Raw genomic sequence first — 12,223 nt, forward strand, 5'->3', positions numbered from 1 at the left:
AACTGCCTGTCAGCCAACTTGCTCTGCTTTTAGCACAACATTTGAAACAGGAGTGGTTCAGCCTACGAAGTCTGAAAAGCAGCTGCCCAAGCATGTCAGCTTTCAAAAAAAAAGGCAGGGGGCGGGGGGGGGGGGGGGGGGGGGAGGTGCATGGGGATATGTGAAACTTGCAAACATTTCATAAATCTCTGTATTACTTTAACCAATACTTAAGACCAAACAGAATAGATGTCAAGTGTGAGACACAGTGTATTTGTGGACCGTTGTTCATAAAACTCAGTCACTCTGAGCAGCTCTCACATTGCTGCTGCAGCCTTGAGGTTATACACGGCTGTTTTTCTGTGACAGCTTAACAGATCTGCAAAGTGACTGAGGGAGCAGGGCAGCTCCAGCTCTGCCCCTTGTCCCATCACAGTCCACCTTGTGCCTGCCTGCGCAGGACTGCCAGGTGCCTGGGGCCATGCTAGGAGCACAGCTGCCCCGCCATGCCTTGTGGCTCTGCACAGCGTGACTGCACTGGAGGTCACTGTGGCTGCAGATTAAGAAGGGGCTCCTCTGAGCATGATCTGGCATTTGTGTTGTCACTAGAGAATTAGGAAAATGAGCTCTCTCAAAGACCCCTCTGATATCGTGGAGACAGCTAATGCACTGTACCAATTCTGCCAGAGACTTGTGTCAAACAAAATTCAAAGGTTGAGAGCACGCACAGGTTAAGAAGAAGCCAGAAGTTTTCCATCAGGCAGCAGGGTCCGCACACCACACCACCTCCCTGGAAGTTAAAAGTAAAGAGATAAGCATGGGGCCTAATGCAGCTGCATGCACACACACCCATACCCTGCCGTGACTTGTTCTCATTTCAATGTAAACAATACCCATGCACCAAAGAAAGATTAATCCCAGGCATGCAAAGACTGCACTGCTGCCTTCTGCTTTACAAAAGGAATACAGCTCTGCAAGAGCAAGGAGGTGCCAGAGGCCCTTCTCTTCACCTGTACCTCACGCTTATGCATCTGGGGTAAGCAAACAATGCAGATAAGAGTCTGTGATTAACAAGCAAAAAACTCTTGCACCAGCACACTTATCTTCCATTCTTTGGCCTCAAGAGGTGCATTTCATAACTATTTGGTCCTCTATCAAAAGCAATGTTGTATTGGCCCTAACTGCTACTTTCTGTAAAGTCTTTACAGACAAAAATAACTGTTTGTGCCTGCACCATTACCAGCTTACATCTGACTTACAATTATAGGCCCAATACTACCATCACTGGAAACCTCAGAGTCCATACTCTATTCTCCCCCCATTTTGAATAACACCCTCATCACTGTAAGTATCTACTGCCTTCCAGAAGTATATTAAATGATGCAACAAAGTAATCTCATTTTCATTCCAGCTGGAAGCTGATGCATGGGATTTTAATTATTGATTCATTATTGGTTTGTTGGTTTTATTTTTTAAAACGTGCTGCTCTGTACATGCTTGTTATTGAAAACAAGCTCTGCCTACACAGAGCAGCTGCAGGATCACACACTGTGGGAAACCTCTCACGTGGGGTTCAATGTACTGTACCGCAAATGTCTGTCTTTTGATTTAGTGCCTTTCTCTGGATTCATGTAATGTTCTTCTTTGTTGGTACTGTTGTGGTTTTTAGGAAATTAAGAAACAAAACAAAGACTAAAAACTATTCAAAATAATTAAGAGCAGAAAATCGTTTTGGTTTAGAATATATGGCAATCACAAAAGGGGCTTTAAGAGGAACTGAAGAAACAAAAGGACTGATCATTCAAAACTAGAGATCAGTGATGAACTTCAAGATCAGACATTTCAAAGACTTCAACCACTTTAAAGTCACATGCCCCAGACTGATGTGCCAAAGGTTTCACACCCCCATCATTGCAAAAATCTAGGGCTAGTTCCTCAGCTAGTGTCAACTGATGAACACAGGTTGAATTCAGTGTAGCCATACTGGTTTACACAAACTGATAATCTCATTCTTAGATTCATATACTTGTACAAGCTGTAATTCTTCATTCAGATGAATAGGCTATAGAGTTAGTTTTAATTAGGATTAGTTTTCACTCAAGAAAGTGATGTATGATAAGATATACATGTTACATCCCGAAGAATATGCATAGCTGTGTGAACAACCGCCATTGTTCCCCTACGCTTAGAGATCAGTTTTGAGGACTTGGCCATATGTGTTTCCAAGACCCTGGAATATCAAGTATAAGAAAAATGGAAAAAGTAATTTTATGCCTACCAAAAAAAAAGAAAGAAAGAAAGAAAAACAGAGGAAAGTACTCATAACTCTCACCATAAGCAACGTGATCTTTTAACCAATGTGATCTTTTAACCAGCCACCTCTGTCTTACCAGTATACAGGGTAACTACAACTGTACCAGCCACAGCCTAACACCAGGATTTGGAAGCCCCGCTAGCAAACTGAATCAACAGATGCAATCATCTACCTTGCCAAAAATGATTCAACTGAAAGCCCCCCTAGCTACAGCAGCACAGAGGTCTGCAAGCAAATTAGTCAGCTCAGAGTTCCACATTGCTGCAGCGAGCCTGTTTCCAGCATCTAAGCTACCCATGTGTGATGTGTTTGTACCGCATGAAGAAGTAACCTTGCCCTCTGATGTGCCCTCATGCAGTTTCTCTTTGACTTCAACTTTGTAGTAAGGGATAGTAGTTTATTGCTGCCTCACACTATCTTCTACGGCCAGTAAGGAAAGGAGTCTTTTCTCTTTACTCCAGTGTCCTCTCACATTTCTCACCCATCCACTCTGGAGAAGAAAGACATCTAGCATATTTGAATCAATTCCCCATAGCAACTGCTTCCTACTGCAGGTATGTGATCCAAGGCATAATGTCATCCTTAAAGGTTATGCCCATCCTGTTCACTTTCTTTAAGAAAAAAAAAAAACAACCACAAAACAAAAAAAACACTTTTAATGGTTTTCTCCTGAGAGGGAAAATGACCTTTCCTTGCAGAAAAACATACTAGCTGCACCATTAATGCTGAGGAGTCAAGTCCTCGCTGCTTTGATTGAAGAGCTGTGTGAACAGCCAGCCTCCTCGCACTGCTGTAAAACTGGAATGCCGCATTTTGTGCTGCTTACGCTAGTTGCTGTCAGTTGCACTTAATGCAAATGGTACATGTGCCAGTTACTGTACATTGTAAGTTTTCCTTTTATTTAATAGAAAGACCCCTTTCCACCCAAAAGTCATGACATTTAATGTGCCACATCAAGGAATGCCAGACATGGTCTGGTATCAATGGTTTCAATATTACACATGTACCTAGTAGGCATATATGTTAGAGAAAATCGGCATCATTATTAAAGTACCTCATCACCTTGTTTATGACACTCAACTTAACTGATAGAGTTCATTATTACTTAAAGTTCTCTGTTCAGCGATGTTCTTCCTACTCCAGAGACAAAAGATAAGTGTTTGGCCAACTGAGCCGTTCGAATATGTAAGTATCCTTGATCTTCTTCATTCACAAACTTGCAGCTCTTCATTCCTAAAATAAAGCTCTGACTATATGGGGGTGTGGGGGAGTACTGTGTTTCTCTATTTCTTGCCTTTTTGTGACAGAAAACTCACACTTTGGAATAATGAATTATCTTTCTTAATATAAAGACTAGTTGTAAAAAGAAACCAATACTATAGATTACTGTAGGGATGTACAGGCTGTGCCTCTGTTAAGCTTTGGTTTAATGCATTAAATTTTTGAACATTACCCAAAGTATACAGACTACTTTACGTGCATTAATACCCAGGACATCAATAGCAGGTATTAATCATACAACCTACCTGCTTTTTGAAGACATGTATCTGGGTATCACAGATGATGCCTGAAGAAACCCAGGTACTCATGGAGTGTTTCAGGACCAGAGGTTCCTGCAGACTGGAGTTACCCACTGCTGTTGCACATCTTTTTCCAGCTCAGTAAGAGCAGAGCTGAGTACCGGCCTGTACAGAGTATCACAGACAGAACAACACCTGTAAGTTACACTTCATATGCATTCCTACCAGTTAGTCTATATATACTCATGGCTCCAAAATTGCGAGGCTTATAGCATCTCTTAGTTTAGTATTCCTTTGCCCTAATACTACGTAACAGTATTAGTGGATATTTTCCTCTCTAAAATGCCCCAAGTCCAGTGCATTACTATTGCCTCGAGTGGAGAGGGACTGTACGGTCTTCCATGCATCCATCGGGATGTATTCAAAAGCCATTGCCCTGCACAGTGGAATAAGACTGACTTTTCTGTATCTTAGCAAGCTCACACATAAGCATCTGTCTTCAGCAAGGCTTGCCCCTGTGATTACTGCCCTGCTGGCACTCTGCAGCAACAAGCACATCCTTTGAAACCATCAGGAAATGGAGGCACAAACCCAACACAATACAAGGGAATCAATCTTGCAGAGAAACTTGGGGGGGGGGGGGGGGTGTGCGGAAATCAGTATGAATAACTTCATGTTATTCAACATTAATAACTTGCAGGATGTTTTTCAGTTATAGATGGTCAAATGAAGAGCTAAGCTGGCATCTGAAATTCAGGGGGCAACTTGTGTTGCTCAGGTCTAGTATTCAGATGTTTATAATTATAAGTCACTCATACTTAGTCTCTTACGGTGACATGGCCTTTCCTGCCCTGTTCCCAAGCCAAGCCAAGTGTGAGGGCATCTGCCGGCAGCGCTGACCTGAGCCCTGCCACCTTCCACCAGGCAAACACCCCAGCTCCCACCGCAGCCTTGCCTGCTCAAGGATGGCTGCAGCTAGGAGTATTTTAGTGGCAGTTCATTGTCTGAAATTCATTTCAACAGAAAAATGCCTGGAAACATCCTCAGTGTATCCCAGCCTTGTATTTTCTTTGCCAGAAAGAGGCGTCCCTCCGCGTGCTGCCAGAGGAGGAAGGCCAGGCCGGGCGCTCCCCCAGCCCTGCTGCAAGGCCCCTGCCCCCAGACCCCATCTTCTCAGGGGGGAAACCCACCTTTCCTCAACCCATCCCTGTCCCTGCCAGGCCAGAGCCGGAATGCCCAGGGCCTCAGGGTCCCCAGCCGGGCTGAGGGGGGCCCTGGGCAGGGCGGGGGTCCCCAGGTGGGGCTGGCGGGCTGGGGCAGGCTGTGGAGCGCTGCAGCCCGGCTCCAGCAATGCGGGTGCAGGTACATGAAATGGCGTCTCATGGAACGGCGCCTCATGGAATGGCGCCTCATGGAATGGTGCCTCACGGGCCTACTGGCAGAGACCTACCCTGGCTGCCTCCGCTCCTGAACACAACTGAAAATGCTGTCTGCTCTGCCCTCACACGGAAACTGGTGATGGGTAGTTAAATTGGATAATTACCAAGTGAGAAGTGCATAATTAAGAAACAGTCACCGTGTACCTTTGGAAATCTGTGAGCAGAAGATGGAAGAGGTGCCCGAACCACTAAAATAAATGGTTTGTCCAGCTCATTACCCGATCAGCAATGGTCTGGGGGTTCTTGGATGCCCTGGCAGCATTATAATTGGTGCCACTTCCATTACATCTTTTGTAGTGCATTCTTACAAATGCTAATTTATGCCTAGAAAGTAATAGCTTTATTTCTTACCTCACAGAAAAGCAGATGAGTGAAAGCCTGCTTCTGCAGAGCAGAGGAGATTATCAGGGGCTCAATGACTATTGGTTTTTGCATTTGCCAAAACACATCCTGCGACTCTGCTAGGACACTTAAAAAACAAGGACATTCAGATCCTAATACAAAACAGACTAAACAGGTCTGGGGGGGGGCAAGGGAGGAGGGAATTGTACTGAGCACACAGAGCAGCCATCTCCGCTCACTCCTACAGCAGGCACGGGAGCGCTGCTACATAGTGCATCTCAAGCAAAAGGCATTTCAAAGGCGGGAAATAAAAATCAAGAAGTCCTCGTGTGCAGCCAGCTGCCTACAATGCAGCATTCGTCCCACAGCAGCCCACGGGGAGAGGAAAGAGCAAGCTGCAGATTCAAATGGGCACCTGTCTCACCAGAGTCCCATCCTGTTCAAAGGGGCCCTCAGCCACTGCTGCTGCCGCTGGCATGGCTGCAGGGGAGCGAATCCTGCTCAGATTTCTTCCTCCCCACAAAGGCAGCAAAGGTTTTCATTCTGGAACTGGGGAGAAGAGAGCTTCTACTCGTCCCAATGAGTCTTACACTGATGCAACAGGTGAATGAATATTCAGGGTGTTGCTGTTGCGACTGGTGAGCCGTGCTTGCTGGACAGAAAACCCCCATGCATTTTAGGTTATGACTGGCAGGGGCTTCATTGGATTTTCTGCCAAGAAGCTTCCTGACAGTCCAAGCAGTATTCCATCTAAACAACGCATTTCTGAAAACCTTAATTGAAGAAAAATCTTGCTGGAAATAGCATGGGGAACTCTTACTCTCCAAGCATGTATTTTTTGTAGCAGAATCCCAATCCCTCACTAGCAGTCCTGCTGATAAGAAAAAAAACAGGTTCTTAACCTGAAGCTAGCCACACTCAGAATTTGGTGAAGAGGGAATATGACCCAAATGGAGAACAGAAATAAGTCCCAAAACAGCTGGTACGCTTCCCACCAGGCCAGACAGGGGTAGCACACGTAGGACGAGCTCCCTTCCCATCAGGAGGTGAGGCAATGTCATTTTAGCCAGATATATTCAGCAATAAGGTTTTTATCTTACTGGCCGGGTCTTGTCCCTCCTAAAGAAATAATAAATGAGGGGGAAAGGGGGGAATGGCAGCTGTGACAGACAGTCCTATTGGTACCCAAGCACAAGCCACACAAGAACATCTGGGGCAGAAGAACTTTGCCTCACTTCAAGAAAAAAAAGACAGCAGAAGACAGCAAAATCAGAAAAGGGAGAGCAATTTTAATAGCAGGAATCAGCACTAGCATCTAGTATCCCCACTGTGATAAAGGAGACAACCTTTCTCTGGGAAGTTTAAAGTCCGGGCTGTAGACATTTTCATCTGCCACTTTAAAAAAATACTTTTATACTGTATGTCAGTATTTTCTGCTCTCTCCCTGTCATGTACAATTGCAACACCAATAGAAAGAGCCCCTGCCTCCATCCTGGATTAATACAAATGACATTTCTCCTCAACTATTTTTATATAGCTACTGTCAGTCATATCAGCTTTAAAAATCTCATTTTAGTCAGGACAGCCTTGAAAATGCTACTGGATTTCCCTGGAAGTATTTGCAAGTATTTTTATTTATTCTTATTTCCATGATGATTTCGTATGATTTTCTTTTTTTTTTTTTTTTTTTTTTTTTTACAATTTCTCTTTTCTGTAATCTGGCTGGCAATCCCATAAAGCAAGCAAAGAGCAAAGAAGCAAGCCCTAGAAGCTACAAAGTGTGGAATAATATCTAAATATCTCAACTTCAGAAGCACTTTTCCTCTAAATGTCCTTCAAGCTTTAGATTTACCTTCTGGAGAGCTTGATCTATTTTTAGTTCACAGGGTCAGGAGACCTTTCTTTGCCAATTGCAAGATGGTCAGCAGTTCAAAAGTTATTGACCAACTAGGAGAGCAATAGCACAAAACTGTTTTAGGTCTCATGACCCTGTCTCAGCCAAATGGATTGTTTTTGAGAAGCCCTGAGGATAATAAATTATATAGCCAAATAGACACATTAAAACACTGTGGCTGCAGAGAAGACCAGAAAGTGCTGTGGTGATGATAAGCCACATTTAAACTCTATAATGAGCATAGGTCAGATCATGGCTTTTAATTTACTTGGAACACAGTTGTTTGCGTATTAAGACCTCGGTTCCTCCACCAGGCAAGGGAAGCTAAACACATGACTATGAAATCTCTTCACAGTTTAATCCCAGTGAACTTCCCTCACACCATTTATCTCCCTTACAATTAATTTGGGGACAATGTCAGGCAAACAAACATATAAACAAAACCAAAGCAGGCAGCGAAAACCTCTCTCAAAAAAGAGAACAAGAGGGAAGGGCTATTAAAAGATTAACAAAGTAAGCAACCCCAATCTTTTGGTAAATTAACTATTAAGTTTATATAAAGCCACAAGAAGGAAAGAAGGAGAAACCGTAACAGAGGGCACAATGCAGAGTTTCTTGCATTGTAAAACCAAGACTCGAGCACCGGTGCACAAGCATAACAGGGTGTTAGCTGTTCAGAACGGGGCAGTTCTCCCCTACTCCAAGACCGGTGAACAGTCTGGCAGCTGAGGAAGAGATATTGGGTGTAATGGTTTGGCAGGGAGGGTTATAGGATGTGCTGTAGTGGCCTTAGACACCACTTTGCCAGGGGAACGCTACAAAATGTCCTTCTCTAATCCTTACAGTAGCCTAACTAACTCTGCAAAGCTTTCCAGAACAGACAGAAGAAAAGCAGAATGCTTTAGTGGGCCATTAACCCATTGGTGCAGGTTTATATTTTAACAGAGCTTTAGACATGCAGACTGAACCAGACAAGAAGCTTTGCTGTTGGCCCAGCCTAACCTTTGCCAGAAGGGGTCAAGTTCTTTTTTCAGACTTTGAAGTGGGTCCACTGAGAAGGTCTGAGATAGCATAAAAAGGAATAAATAGGAAATTAAAAGAGAAGAAAACCATTCAAGACTCTGTGAAGAAAAAGCCATGGCCTTTTTGACTTCTTTGAAGTTACAAAGCATCCCTTAATGTTCTTCAGTCCCTCCCTTCATGCAGCTCAGGGGGGCAATACCTGTGTCACCACTGTAGTGGGACACACCACCTGAAACAGGCCACTACAGTTCTTTTTTTTAGCATTTTTTTTTCTGTGAACTGACAGCAGCTCCCTTCGAGGAGCAGAGTCCTACAAGCCCTTTGAGTTTGCTGACACAAATTCATTCTGCATCCATAATGTCAGGCAGCTGCAAGCAATCCTAAAATCCACTTAATTCACACATACAAAAAAATTTGGATTATTAGCTTAAATATAGCTTTCCAGGTTAAGGCACATTAAATGCCAGGGTAAAGAGTTTTGCATTGATATTGACAGCAGGATCTTAGTCCCTGGGGCTGGGTGTAGGAGTTTGGCAGCTCAAGACAGTCAGACAGATATCTTCCCCTTCCCTGCCTTTAGTCACTGAAGTACCTCTGCTAGTTTGTTATTCTAGGCAGCTGTCTGTTTTACTGGTATGACAAGGCTTGAATAAGTCAAGCAACTCAGATGCACATTGGTTTTGTTCTAACACATACAAAGACTGTTTTATCAAATCAGGAAAAAAAATAATCTTAGACATAAGGAAAATGCACACAGGACATCCTACAGAGCTTGTGTGGCAGAAAGCAAATGCTACATCCCAAATTTGTCTTTTGGCGCAGCAAAATGATAACCAGAAATTCGGAAGCTCAAAGGTATATTTGGATTTCAGCTTCAACATATGGATCTACATAAGGTCACTAAAGCAAGCACCTCAACAGAAAATGCCTCTCCTACAGCTTTTCTGCATGCAGTCGACAACATGTGGGTTTTTGGTAGGGCATGTTTTCTCTCATTATTATGAACAGCACCAGGGCTTATCTGTGACTTGTATAGAAGCTGTAAATCATGATTTCAATGGAGACAGAGCATATAAGCCACGGTAACAAGTCCAGAGCTGCCTGTTACTTTCACTGGCCCTATCCTCTCCATACAAACATAAGAAGCAATGAATCTGTCATCAGTACTTACTCATCCCCCCTCATCCTCATACCTCAACACCTCATAATCTTTAATGCACTTGCCCTCACGCTATCTGAGACAGTTTTGGTGATTTTATCTCAGAGGTGAGAACTCAAGGAGAGGGATGCACACAGGCTTGGTCTCTTGCCACCTCCGCCCCCCACCCCCCACCCACCCCTTCTTCAAGTTCCCCGTTTGTAAGGTAGAGACAAAATAGCTTCAGAAACCTGTACCAGATCAGGGAATTAAACACACTTTCCAGCCTAGCACAGTAGCCAGGGTTGTGCCCCCGCCCCATGTGCAAACCCTGTTGCAGGAGGGGCAGCTTCTGCCCCCGCCCGTGGCCAGGCACAAGCACTGAGCACCAAGTATTTCTGCTGCTCGGAGGCAGGAGGGACTCCAGCTTCGCAGCACATTTCAGCACAGATCCATCTCGGGTAGTACTGTTATTAACTGTTAATTCCCTACAGCGTGTCTGATGCTGTGCGAAGGGGGTGGCTGTTGAAAGGAAGCTAACTTCACACAGTGAGTTGATACGGTTTTCGTCCTTTACCATCTCCCTCTCTCGCTTCTTTGTCTTTTCAGTCAATCAGAATTCTTTAAAACTCCACATGAAAAGTAAATAACCGGCCCCAGCTCATTCCACCTCCTAACATAAGCTGTAAATAACATATTCCCAATCATTCGTATTCTGTGACTTGAACTTTATGCTGAAGGGGTTTATGCGTGTTAGCATTGGAAACATCTCTCTAAGGCAGGCTGTGCTTAGTAGTTAATAGTTATGTGCTGCATACCTGGGCTGAGGAATCGTTATACCCCCTGTGAGCAATTCAGTATTTATATATAATGATCTCATTACCAGGCAGCTATTCCAATTTTATCTAGACTTTAATATTTCTTGAAGCAAAAAAGCATACAAAGGGGGTTCAGAATGCCAACTCAATCAAACTCCGTATCGATGGGCAATTACTCAGCTGCAGGTCAGCATAAATAGAAAAAGAAAAAGGATTATCCTCCACCTAGACTAAGCTGTCTTACCTTGCTTCACTGTCTCAGTCTGTATCTAGGATTGGCACAAGCAGCTTCCCAAATGTCGTACCTAAGTGATTCGGTGAAGACTCCAACCAGAGTTGTGCAAATGCCGTGCTGCTGCTTCAGAGGATGCTGTGCAAAGATTTTCCCTCAATTTCCATCCACACGGTTCTCATCTCCTCCTCTTCTACCCTCAGAGTTTCACCCCGAGTCTTGTCTGGATCTCTTATCGTTGTTTCCACACCAGGCTACTGAGCTGGGCTGAGACAGGAGACACACTAAGAATACTCAGAGGAAGGAGGACAAGTGTTTCTCTCCTGTTCCCAAAAGTTCCTTTTCTACACACCAAGATCCTGGTCTTTATCCTGCTCTGATATCTTGTTATCTTGTAATAACAAGGGTTATTACATTTGCAATCTACCACCTTGGACATGTCTCTTACAATACCAATTAGGTTAATGTGGCATTTGCATGCTCTACGTGAACTTCCCACATGGAAGCAGGCCTTTTTTTTCCTCATATTATTATAGTGGTCATAAGGACCGGCTGAGTCCTTGCAACATTTGTCACTATTTTGTCTTCCTCTTGCTCTCCTTGCTTGTTTCGGAGCTTGCGATGAAGATTGCAACGGGAGCACCTCATCGTATGAAACAGATTCGTTCTAGTGCCGCAAATTGTAATGAGAAGACGGCAGGGAATTAATCCTGTCTCGTCATGACAATCTCGAGATTGGAATCACACAGTCTTCCTCAGACCTGGACGCTGCAGCATCCATCATTCTCACCCCAGCAACACCTATGGGGCAGCAGAGAGAAAACGCTTGCACTGTGCTCCCAGCACATATGACAGTAAAAATAAAATACAACTGGCTTCTGGTTACAAATCCCAAAATATTACTTTCCTACCTAAAATATTAAGCAAAACCCATTTGTTTTAAAAACTATCTCAGAAAGAAAGAATGCCCTGCTGACCAAAATTTGTTACTGTCCAATCCTGTTACATTAGCTGTGGCTTCAGTCTGCTGAGCCCCAGACATACACTCTTTTGCCGTAAGGAAACTCAGTAGATTTTTCTTTCAAGTGGTTAATGACATATGTGAAGTGAGTACGCATGAGTATATTTTTCTTGTCTGCCGAGTTCTTGGCTTGTTTATCTGCTTAAATTTCTTTTGGCGGAACTCCAATTAGGAAACAGTAAGTATCCCTAACAGATTTTGGTTTTCCTGATCTTCAGTTTCTAAGCTGTGCTGTGTCTTCAGTGAGGGTTGTCTCCCATCTCCGTAGCTCAATGTGCAACTGTCTCAGCCATGGCAGAAAGGGCTCTGCCTTGCCTTCTCCTGTGCCCACTGCTAGAAAGTGGGTGTCGACTGGGGGCTGCCCATCCTCATGGTTACTCGACACACTTTTGACTTTTCTCTTGCAGTCCTGGTAAGCCCCAGTGCCAGGCTTGGTTACATTCTGAGCTGGGGGGAAACACTCACCACAAGTAAATGATGCAAATGTATATTGTTTGTTTACA

General features: G+C 44.0%; 1 long non-coding RNA gene across 1 annotated transcript; it reads right to left on the reverse strand.

Moving 5' to 3' along the window:
• Window positions 1-643: 643 nt before the first annotated feature.
• On the reverse strand, window positions 644-11,055 carry LOC129734866 (uncharacterized). The gene is made up of 3 exons (XR_008730424.1): window positions 10,773-11,055; window positions 3,820-3,978; window positions 644-769 (listed from the first exon to the last, which is right to left on the reverse strand). It is a non-coding gene; the product is annotated as an uncharacterized LOC129734866 (long non-coding RNA).
• Window positions 11,056-12,223: the final 1,168 nt, after the last annotated feature.

Source organism: Falco cherrug, chromosome 1 (genome assembly GCF_023634085.1).
Source record: "Falco cherrug isolate bFalChe1 chromosome 1, bFalChe1.pri, whole genome shotgun sequence".
Classification (NCBI taxonomy): Eukaryota; Metazoa; Chordata; class Aves; order Falconiformes; family Falconidae; genus Falco; species Falco cherrug.